Source organism: Typopeltis vanoorti, chromosome 20, assembly GCF_054136105.1.
Source record: "Typopeltis vanoorti isolate ZY-2024b chromosome 20, IOZ_Tvanoo_1.0, whole genome shotgun sequence".
Lineage (NCBI taxonomy): Eukaryota > Metazoa > Arthropoda > Arachnida > Uropygi > Thelyphonidae > Typopeltis > Typopeltis vanoorti.
In genome coordinates, this window is record NC_143568.1 from 78,318,601 (window position 1) to 78,331,335 (window position 12,735).

The window sequence follows — 12,735 nt, forward strand, 5'->3', positions numbered from 1 at the left end:
TCAATGTTTCTGCCTATTTTCATTGTCTTTGTCTTTTTAATGCTGACCATCATACTATATCTATTACAACAGTTATTCAATTTAGTCAGGGAATCTTGCAAACTTGTAGTGGATTTATTTAGAAGTATAACATCGTCTGCATAAAGCAAAGAGCTGACATTAACACCTCCAATTCTGATATCATGTTTAATACCACTTTCCTTCATAATGTGATCCATATAGATAATGAATAACAGAGGGGATAATGTACATCCTTGTCTCACACTAGATTTAACATTAAACCATCTCCCTGTATTTCCTTCAATTCTAACTGCTGACTTACAACTCAAATAAAGACTAAGTATTGCTTGATATAATGCCCCATTTAACACCATATAACTGTAGCATTTTGAATAGCTTCTGTCTTGGCACCTTGTCATATGCCTTTTGAGGTCTACAAAGTACAGCACTTATCTTAAAGCTTGCACATCCCAATGCACCACTTTTTGATGTCTGTAAGTCAGCCATTTTCTTATCTACACTAATATTTTATAATCCAATCCCATAGCCTCCAATTTATGCAAGTCTTCCATGCTCAATCCTGTCAAAAGTATCATTGTGTATCCATTCCCCTTGCCCAACTGAACAGTAAAATTATTATTACAAAATGTCAGCAAGTTACTCAAACGTGAACTTTCCTTACTAAACCCATACTGTTCATTGCAAAGTGCAGATTATCTGTCAACCCATTTTGTATACAAGCTCTCTCTTACCAATTTTCTTAAAATTTTCACCACTGCTCCAGAGATATTGATAGGCTAATAGTTCGAAACATCAGTCTTTGCACCATCCTAGTACAATGGAATTATCATACATTCTTTTCACTCCTGTGGAATCTTTCCCATTCTGAGACTTAAATTATATAGCTTAGTCATAGGAGCAGTTGGTTCACCTGACTTATGTTAGCATCCATGCTGATATTCCATTAGTCCTATTGTTGAATTCTTATTCAGTTTGTGCAAAAGGAGTTGTACCTCATCCTCACACATCTGAGTTTTTTCTTTCATCCAGTGACAAGGAAGCAGTGAACTAAACATTACATATGCTAGGTAGACAGCTTTTAGCAAAAAAAAATGGGCACTCATTAGTTGAATAATCTCTTCTGCATCTGTCACCTTTTTCACATTCATTCTTTCTTTTACTGGAGGCATAATGACAGAATTCTTTTGGGTTCTCTTATGCTTGCAGAACCAGTTTCTTTTCATACTCAGACTTAGTTTTCTGCACAGCGGCAGGCCTGACATCATTCTTCTATCCACATCATCCTTTCTTAAGAATCTGTCTTGTTTAATAGATTGTACATCCATTTCACACCTATCTTATTTATTCACTCTAGAGATACATTCTGGTATTGCATCATTTAAATGCTTCCCATGCCCTGTCAACATACTTCCCATCTAGCAACTGATACCATACTCAAGTCTCATCTTTAACTGAAACCCCCCCTTCTGAGACTATAATCAGATCTAGCACCCTTTGCCCTTGAGTTCTTTCTGTTACATGCTGAACAATGCATATATTGCATATAATTTATTATTTTGTATATATTTTATATTATATATATTTTTATACACTAGTTTGTTAAAAACAAGTCCCTACAAAGCATGCAAATTTCTAAGAAAAACAGAACAGGAATGAAAATAAATTTAGATCAGAAACATTGATAGTACAGTATTTATTTTATATTATACTTACTCAAATTTATGTTGCTGTTATCAATCTATTCATTCTTTATTATGGGAGTGTTTAATAATCATCTGTAATTCAGCACGATCTCTGGTATTTCAGACTTGCTGTAAACTAAATATTACATTAATTAAGAAAAAAAAGAAATGAATGATTACCACAACATAACATAAATAATGCTGATGAAGCTATTTAAAAAAAAAAAATAATAATAATCTCGGAAGCTGTCATCCTTATAAAAAAAATCTCAGTTTTGAGTTGGTTTTGAAAAGTTCTGAATTTTTTTTCTGATTATAAATGTAGAACTTGAACATATTTTTAAACTCTTGAAAATTACTCTAAAAATTATGAGCATAAATTATTATTATTATTATACGGACACCTCCATGGAGTCCGAACACTCATCGTGGGAGACCTAATCTATCATACCACTCCTTGAAGCCATTCATAGACTCACAACTGACTCTGGCAACCCATTCCACTCATTCACCACTTTCCAAGCAAAAAATCTAGTCCTCACACCACTACTGACCACACCTTTATTCAACTTCTAGGGATGACCTCTTGTTCTGGTCCCTCTAGCCAACTGTTGAAACATTTGCCTTGCATCTATCCTATAAAATCCTTTAAGCAACTTAAATGTTTCTATCATATCCCCTCTTTTTCTCCTATCAATCAACTTCTGCAATCCACACACTTTCAATCTATCCTCATAGGGAACATTCCACAGGCCACTCACCATTTTGATCACTCGCCTCTGAATCCTCTCCATCACTTCCTCATCCCCAAGAAACCCAGGGGACCGGACTTGAGCACAGTAATCCAGATGTGGGAATATCAAGGTCTTATAAAGAGGAATAACAACTTCCTTATCTCTACTTGTTAATATGTTCTTCAATAGCCAAGTAATCTTATAGGCTACTAAAGCAACATGTCCTCTAAACTTTAACTCTCTGTCTACAACCACCCCTAAATCTCTAGCTTCATATATTTCCTGGAGTAGAGTGCCATCAATGTGATACACAGCTTGTAATCTATTTATCCCAAAATACATAACTTTACATTTCTGGACATTAAACTGACATCCATTAACTTTTGCCCATACCGACAGCCAGGCCCGGTTCTACATTTTGCAGGGCCCTGTACGAAATGGAAAAGCGGGGCCCCTGAAAGTTAGTAACATTTATGGAAATTTTAAATGGAAGAATATCTTGTTAATTAATTAATAAAATCAAATATGAAAAATATTTATGCACATAAATAAACAAGTATGCTCTTTAGAATCAATTTAAGGGAAAAAATTACTTAAAAAATAAATGTGTTTATTGATATTATTATGATATCTTATTTTAATCATTATCATGATTATTATAATAATCATGATATATTATTTTATTATGTAAGTACACATTATCATATAAATAAGCCAGAACAATGATTTATTTAATAATAAAAATAATAATATAAAAAAAATACCTATTTTTACTATAAAGAATGAAATATATGTATAACAACTTATAAGATTTAAAAGAAATCGTAATATATTAAATTTTATTTAACCTAATGCGCTTATCAATAAAATCATTTATAACTCTATCAAAATTCAAATTTTTTGCAATTTCATGCTCTATAGATATTATTGCCAGAGACGACAAATGTTCTTGAGATGTAGAAGATCGCAAATAGCTTTTGATTAATTTTAATTTGGAAAATGACCTTTCTGCTGATGTGACCGTAACTGGACTGGTCAATAATATTTTAAATGTCGTAGTAATATTTGGATAAATATCCGACAAATTATTTGCAATTATGAATTTTAAAATATTAATGGGTGCATCTTCTGGAACAATATTTCTAAAAATAATTAATTCATTGTAAAATTCAGATTTATTAATATCTGTATTTAATTTTTGATACAGCTGTTTGCAGCAAAATTTTAATTCATTTTCTGTCATTTTTCTTATTAATTTCATATCATAAAGAAATCCAAATGATTTTTTGTGAATTTCATACAATTCAAATCTTTTTTTTTTTTTGACAGATTGTAGAGCAGTATCTAAAATTACAAAAAAGAAATTTATCCTAAAATTATCTTTCTTATCACCTGTGTGTGATTCATCAGATGTTTCATAATCAAAAAATACTTTTCTTCGATGTACTCGACTTTCTTTATATTTAATTTCTATTTCTAATAGATTTAACAGTTCTTTAGCAATCTCAAAACAGCTATCAAATCCTGATATTCTCTGTTCTTCAAAGTACTGCACTAACTCTTTAATATGCTTAGTTGCTACATCTATGGGATTTTTTGCATCTTGTAATACTTTACTTACTAAATTAACTTTTGACAAAAGCTCATACCAAATTACAAGGCTTAGTATAAACTCATATGAAGCTATTTGTTCATATATTGAAACCACTTCTACTTTGATAGTATTATCTGATGCAGTTTTAGATAATTTTTTAGTGCATTTAAAAATTCTGGAATTTGAAAATGTACCGCTCTAACTTATTCTATTCTACATTCCTATTTGTATCACATAATGATTTCGGAGTTATTTGTTTAACAAATTTCTTTAATATGTCCCAATGTGAAGTTGAGGCAGCAAATAATGTATATATTTTTTGTATAACATAAAAAAATTTTTGCGATGATTTTGGGGCCCTGTGCCACCACACAGTTTGCACACCCATGAATACGGCCCTGCTAACAGCCTATTTAAATCGTCCTGCAAGCTTTCCACATCACCTTAATTAACTATTACTCTACCTAATTTCGCATCATCAACAAACGACTGAATATTTCCTTTCAGGTTATTTCCTATATCATTTATGTACAAATCAAACAGCAATGGTCTCAGCACTGAACCTTGCGGCATACCACCAATCACCTGTTTTCGTGTCAATTCTGCCCCTCCATATACCACTTTTTGATATCTGTCTAGTAGCCATCCACTTATCCAGTATCATATTGATCCCCATTTGTTCTAATTTGTGCAACAGAGTTCCATGTGGTATTCTGTCAAATGCCTTTGCAAAATCCAGCAAAATCATCGTGTACCATTTCCTTTACCCAAATCAGCTTTTTCAGTGGCTTTAACAAGCACTTAAGTGCTCATAGCCTTCAAGTATCCTTGGCCTTTCCAACCACAATACAAAGATAAGGCGGTTACCACCGATGTCTCTAAGTATTCTTGTCTGTAAATTGAGTGTTCTATTGGCTGGTTTGTCTATTTTGAAGGATGTAAAACCCAAATTTCCAGGAGAAAAAACCCTCTACCTAGAGACTGGCTAACTCACCCTTAGTTGAAAGAGACCAGATAAGGGTTCCTCACGTCACTGACGGGAATCGAACCCAGGTCTTTCCAGCCAAAGGGCTTCATCTATACTGACTGAGCTATGAAGGCTCAACTCAGCTGCTACTCTATTATAAAAAGTTAATAAATTACTAAGGTACGACCAACCCTAATACAGTATCACCATGCATGAGATACTGATTAGTATCTCAGGTAATTTGCTACTGCAAACTTAGAACATCCCTTATGCAAAGAAATTATATTTCCCTCTTTCTACTCCCTTGGAACTCTACCAGAGCTGAGTCTTAATATAATTAATATCTGGTTATTGATTTATCTTCTTATTTTTTCCTTACTGTATCAGACTTAATGGCCTATCACTACTCTTGCACCACAGTTTCATATAATCATTAGTAATGGGTGAATCCTATCTACAGTGTCTCATATGTCTGTCAACTGCATATATTCTCTGATCAATTTGCTTGTTTTGTGGGATGTAAAACCTCAATTTCCATAAGGAAAAACCATACCACATCACTAAGTGAGCTAAATCACTTTCAGTTGAAAAGCCTTATGAAGGTTCGTAGAATCGAAGAAATTATTAGAAATAAGGTGCTTCCAACTAAACAGCATCACAATTACTAAGTTATGAAGGTTCACATGTCAATTTATCTCATAATTTTAAAATGCAACAGTATGGTTATTGTATCTGAAGTTTCATGTATTCACTTTTTTCTTTTCTTTTCTTTCTTTTTTTTTAATATGTGACTGGAGGAATAGGTGAATCTGATACTGTGAAGTTTTGATTTGTTTCCATTTTGTTTACTGAGTTTTTGATGTTTAGAATGGTAGTGCTAATGTTTTCAGTGACTGTAATGTTTTATTTCTATTTTTTTATGTGCTTTTCTTATGGTGTTTTTTAATAATTGTTTTAGTGCTTCTGATATTTGTGCTCATCATGAATATGGTGGTATGTTAATTTTTAATGTGAACATTGTTGTTTTGTTTTCCATGGTTTTTCTAGTAGTGTTTTTTAATCACTATTAGTGATTTTCGTCACAGCTTGTGAGGGGTACTACTACTATGTTCACTGGGCATCTACAGATGCCGTATGGTCACTCTGATGCTTGGCGATGTTCCACACCAGGCCTCGCCGTGTAGTCCTGTTGTTTGCTTTTCTGGCGGCCTCAACTCTCCGAAGATCAGTCATTTCACACACACACCATCCATCCATCTCATTGATGGTCTACCCCTGCCTCTTTTTCCAGGAACTTTACCTTCTATTACTGTTCTGAGAAATCCTCCTTCCATCCTTTCTATATGTCCAAAATATTTTAATTTTCTTCCGTCAATATTCTTAAGGAGCATTAAAGTTCTATTGATCTTTTCTAACACCCATTCATTTGTACGGCTTTCAGTATATGATATCCTCAGCCTTCTGTAACACCACATCTCAAAAGCAGATATCTGTTTCTTATCTGACTTCTTTAGGTTCCAAGTCTCACATCCATAAGTCGCTTGGAAAAAACAACTGCATCCAAAATCCTCAACTTTGTTCCCATGAAGATAGATCCATCCTTCCAGATTTTAGACAGGTCTCTGACTGTTTTAGCCATTCCTAACCTTTTTCTGACATCTTCTGAACAGCAATTCTTCACATTAATAATGGATCCCAGGTGCCAAACTTGTTGACTTCAATTCTTTCTCCATTAAGGTACACTTGTTCCTCAAGAGCTTCTCTGTTTGTTTTTCCTTTGAGGACCATGATGAGGATATGAATATTTTATTTATTTTTCATATGTATATTGTTTTCATGTCAATTTCGTTTTCCCTAGGATAGTACATCATCTTCATGGACTTTTAAAGGTCAATTTAGCTCTTGAGTGCCAAAGGACAGAGGTGAATGGTTGTTGATACTATGCTGCTGGTGTTAACTTCTTGTTCATGATGTTCTTATTTTTTGTGATTGGGTGGTAGGATGGTCTTACTGACTCTAAAAGATCACATTAGCTCTTGAGGACTGCAGGTCAGAGGTGCTGTACTTGATTTCTGGTAACTCTGATGATGGCATGATGTTGGGGTTTCTGTTTGTGATGGAATAGTATGTTGGTTTCTCTGAATTTAAAAAGTCAGGCACTCTCAAGAGCTACCTGCCAGAGGTGTTTGTAGTGCACTGGCAGTTCTTGGTTTGTGCATTTTTTTCATTTTATAGTAGGTGTGGTGTTATCAGCAATACTAATGTTCATGTTTGTGATTTGTTTTATTATTATTATACTGTTTGTGTTGTGTGTTTTTTTATTGTATGCTGTGCAATTTCATTAAATATTTTTTGCAGCTTGATACTGCTTTCTTATTTGCAAGTGTTTGTTTATCTGCATTGTTTTCTTATCTCCTTAGTCACACATAGCAATGTCACACAAGTGACAACTTCCAGTGACATTCAGTCACACGATACATCATGTGGTTAATGTTTTCATGCAAGTGCCACTCACAAAAGGTTATAAGCCGATAGTACATTAGTACCGAGAGCAGGCTAAAATTTTATTTCTATTTTTTTATTAATTTTTTTAAAAGTCCAGAAATGCTCAATGACCAAACATGGAATTTTTTCAAGGCACTTCAAACCTCCAATAAGTAAAGCAATAACCTCACACTGGGCAATGAAATTCATCTACAACCTAAAGACAAACATCCATACCCATGGTAGCATTCAAACTAACAGCCTGTTGGTTGGAAAAGCGAATACACTAACCATTCAGCCAATCAGGATGGTGATAGCTTTTCAGTTATCTGATTGCTAATGCTGATGTAATCCTTAGACATGATTAACTGACAACATTATTATTACCTGACACCTCTCCAGGGAGTCCAAAGACTCATTGAGGGAGGGCACCTATTCTACAACTCGTGTCTCCAACTACAATGAACCACAACTATACCAATGCCACCTACCACCATCACTAGTATTTTCAGATAATCACAAACATCCATGCCCATGGCAGGATTCAACAACACAGCTTTTTGGTTGGAGAGTGGATATGCTAACCACTGGGCAGGCTAGCATATTCATGTAAATTACTTAAGGAATTTAATATAAAACATTTATACAGCTAGTGCTTCTTTCCTACTGCTCTCTAGCTAGTCTCATGATACTATTAGGGACCCATAAGAAACTGAGAACATAGTCATTAACACAGTTATAAATAAACACAGCCAAAGAATAACGAACACAAACTTCGTTACAAAGATGCATGGCACAGAGATAGGTTGAAAACAAAAATTAAATGTGCATATTAAGTTGCAGACATATTCAATAAAAATGATTTACATACAGTAAACAAAGTGTATATAAGATATGACATAAATCAGCCTGAAAGAGTACATGTGTACTCTGTGTGTGTGTACATACACACACACAAGTAACTCTCATTATAGGCAAAAGTTGCATTCCACAAAATTAATGCATATATTAAAAATACATAAAACGGGAGGCTTATAACATGGGATTTCTGAATGAGGGAAATTCTGATCTTTCAGGTAATTAATGTAATCAAAAGCATTTTTTATATATATATATATATATATATATACACACACACACACATATTAAGGCATAAGAGTAATAAATAAAATAATCAGTATATATAAAACAAACAATTAAAGTTGTTGTATACTTGCAAAATAACACACTGACTGCCACCTATGAGGTAACTTGTAGTTGGCAGTCTATATTAGGATACCAACTGCATGTTATCTTGTATATATTTACAACATAACATATTGGCACTGGCAGCAAGTTTACACATTAGGCCAATGGCAGTCAACGTGTTAACGCACTGTAACCATAATTTAATCACTTCTTCTTTAGCTAGCAGGCTGAAGTTGATAGCAGATATCCTTTTAGCATTTAAGAACATTTTCAATCTTTCTTTTCACTTCAGAACTTTTCATGTGAAAAGAATCATCTTCTTAAAACAGTGTCTATCAGCTTAAAAGCTTGAGGCATGACATAAGTAGGGAGAGTTTTCTCAGGCTCAACCTCCACAGGACTTGGCTCAGATTCCTTATCAATGTGCTTTTCAATAGCCAGAAGACCTTCATTGCTCGGGGTGCAGAAGTTATTTACAGTTAAGAACAATACCACATAGTCCAATAAAGGAATAGGGACATAAAATGGACAGTGAGTCCCTGAGTACAGCAGACAGAGGTACAAAACAAGGCACAAGTTTCTGCAACCTTGAATAGGAAACAGTGATAGTCCTTATGTACTGAAATGAAGCTTCACGTATATGAGAAAATGTGGTAAAGTAAATTACCTATATATATGTGTGTGTGTGTCTGTCTGTATATATAAAAGAATGGTTGTTTTGGATTTACAACTAAAGCTATGAGGCCCATGTATTATGTCTGTTAATTGCATGTGTTCTCCTGGCTGGTTTGCCTGTTGGATGGATGAAAAACTAGAGTCTCTGAGAGAAAACACACTGCTACCTCTGTATGAGATAGCAGTGTGTTTCAGCTAACTTACTTTGAAAGATAACTATATGAAACAAGTCACAGAATGGTCGCAAAAAACAAGAATCAAGATCAGGAATTCATATCAATACTAGAAGAAGAAAAAGCCATTAACAACCTGAAATGTGGGAAGCAAGCTGGAGTTGATATCTGACCAGAAATGCTCAAATATGGAGGTATAAAAGTTATAAGTGGCTACCCTTAATAATTCAGACGGCCAGGTCAGAGAGTTGAATTGGAGTAGAGATCTATAGTACCTATCTGTAAAAAGGGAAATAAGGCTGAATGTGGGATTACTGAGGAATTTTCCTACTCGGTGTTCCTGGTAAGATTTATGGAAGTTTATTTGAGAAAACTTTAAGAAAAATTGTGGAGGGGAAGTTTAGAAAAGAATAAGCTTGATTCAGGCCAAACAGAGGTTACCAGGATCAGATTTTCACTTCAAGACAATAGATGAGAAATCATGAAAATATAACAATGATCGGTATTTCAGTTGTGTAAATCTGGAAAAGCCATATGACAAGGTGCCAAGAGAAAGCTGTTCAAAATGCTACAGGTATATGGTATAAATGTACATTATATCAAGCAATACTTAGTTTGTACTTAAGTTGTAAGTCAGCAGTTAGAATTGAAGTATAGGAAACTAGTTTGATGCTAAATCAGGTTCGATCACAAAAGAAATTATGAAAAAATTAAAAAATATAAACATAAATGGATGGGACACATTGAAAGAATGAAAACAGAAAGATTACCAAAACAAGCCTTAAATTACAAACCACTAGGAAAAAGAAAACCAGGACATCCTCTTAAGAGAATCAACAATGACTTCTTAGGCTGGAACAGGATTAAATCCTTGACAAGCATGATCGTGATGTTAAATCAGGTGCGAGAAAAGGGTGTACATCATCTATATGAATTACATTATGAAGAAAGTGGTATTAAACCTAATATCAAAATTGGAGATGTTGTGATCTCAGCTTTTTACTTCATACAGATGATGCTATACTTCTAAATAAATACAGTACATGTCTGCAAGATTTCCCAACTAAACAGGGCTAAACTATTAAGATCTGATAATATTGGAGTCTCAACTGATAACAGTTTAATTGGAGGAGAAATGTCAATCAGAAGTTAGTAATGATGTAACTTTTTCATGTCATATTATCATAATATCCTGTACATTCAAATTTGATGTACAGGATATTATCATAATTTTGATGATATCAAAATTTGATGATACATACTTTGCATTTGATGCAAAGATTTTACATACTTTGTAATTTGATGATACATACTTTGCATTCACCACATTCACCATATTCACCATAGTCTCAACATGCAAATATCTATTTCTATTTTTGTGATGATTCTTTATGTACAGAAAAAGTAGTTAAACTTCCTCTGTACTATATACTTTTACTTCTTTATAATGAGTTTTGCCCTCCTTTTTATTTTGGCTATGTTGGTTAATGGCTATGTTAATGGCTGTGTTCTCAATTTTCCTCAAGTGCCTAATACAGTAATATCATGTAACTGGCCAGAGAGCAGCAGAACAAAGCAACTCTAAAATCTATTGTCATTCCATTCTAGCTTTATGTAACCATTTATTCTTTTTGTGCATTCACTCTCATAATGTGATGAAATAGTCATCATGAAATAAGCATTTTATATTAAATTCCTTATTTTCCTTAAATTTATATGTACTGTGAGTTAATCTTCTCAGTTCTCAGAAAGCAATAACAGCCACATACTTGTACTGCATTAATAATGAAAATACTTATCACAGTATTATTCGCATTAAGGGTTGTAACTGCTTAATTGTGCCATTTTAATATTTGAGTGGGTAAAGGATATCGCAAACTTTTTTCATCACACTTTCTAAGTGGGAACCCACAATAAATAGCTTCCTGCGTTTTTCACATTTTACAGGAAGAAAGCCAACACAAAACAGCCCACTAATAATAAGCTGCCAGATTCAATTGATATTTTTTTTCTGAATCTGCTCTTTTTGAATGCTCACATTCGATTTTTAAATGCTGCAATCTACACTTGGTAATATGACAAACCCAGTTATTTTTAATAAGATCTCATACACCTACAACTGTAAACAGACTTTTCATGGCAGGGAAGATATAAGGAAATCGGGACCACGCCTAGAAGCCGAGTAAAGGAATCGCCACTATAACTGCCAAATAATTGCCGAACCACCGTGAAAGTTATCTAAAACCATCCTACATTCTCAACTTTACCTATCAGCGAAACTAACAACCCCTTATAATGAGGTAATCGTATATACACTAGTGGATCGTGTTTTCTTTCAATTTCGGGTCACAATCTACTATAATTTCTTACCTAAAATGTAATAGCTATAGGCAATAATTAGCGAAGCATCTGCTAATATTCACAACAACAACATCGCTCATACACTAACAACATTAAAAGCCAATTTTGAAACTGCAAATATCCATTATATGAAGTTCGCTTCAAAATGTACAGTGAATGCAACAGACTGCAAAGAAAACGAAAATACCATTATTAAAAATAAAATATATGCAACATTTCTACTTATATGATTCTTCAAAATTATGTCTATTCTGAATAAATTAATCTTCGCATTATGCGACTTACTTAATATATTGATTCAAATAATTATTGCCTTATATTGCATTACGCACGTGGTATCTACATGTACGTTGCAATGTTGCAATACGAAACACAAAGTACTGCCAAAAGAGGGCGCGATTTCTATTTCTATTATTAGTATTATTATTTTAAAAAAAGAAGTTCAGAACAGCTGGCGAAGAGAGAACAATTGGGGTAAAATTTGTCTGGTCAATTTTGAAAACTTTTCAGTTGCATTCAAATTCAATTATTCAACTATGAAATAATAATGGATATCCTCTATTTTAATAAAATTAAAATACGTATTATATTATTATTATTATTATTATTATTATTATTATTATTATTATTATTATTATTATTATTATTATTATTATTATTATTTGACACCTCCAGGGAGTCCAAAGACTCATCGAGGGATATCTTGCTAACTGTTAAGGTTTATGCCTATTAGCTCTTTTGGAATGTCCCTATTCACTTAATCTCCATATTTTCTTTTCTTATACATATTTATATATCAGTGATATTTATTTATTCAATTCATATTTATATATTTTTCATAGCTCAGTGGATGTGG

The 12,735-nt window shown here is 33.3% G+C and overlaps 1 protein-coding gene across 3 annotated transcripts in view; it reads right to left on the reverse strand.

Annotated features, from left to right (window-relative positions):
• Nucleotides 1-12,236, reverse strand: part of sud1 (Prolyl 3-hydroxylase sud1) — a 232,918-nt gene extending 220,682 nt beyond the window's left edge. For 2 of the 3 annotated variants that reach the window (XM_090410657.1, XM_090410660.1), the window contains exons 1-2: nt 12,165-12,236; nt 1,735-1,839 (exon numbers count right to left, since the gene is read on the reverse strand). The gene's annotated coding sequence lies outside the window, so the exon portion shown is untranslated. Of the gene's footprint in view, nt 1-1,734; nt 1,840-11,888; nt 12,024-12,164 lie in introns of those variants that run through there. The other variant, XM_090410658.1, reaches the window with a different exon arrangement.
• Between the last annotated feature and the right edge of the window lie 499 nt (nt 12,237-12,735).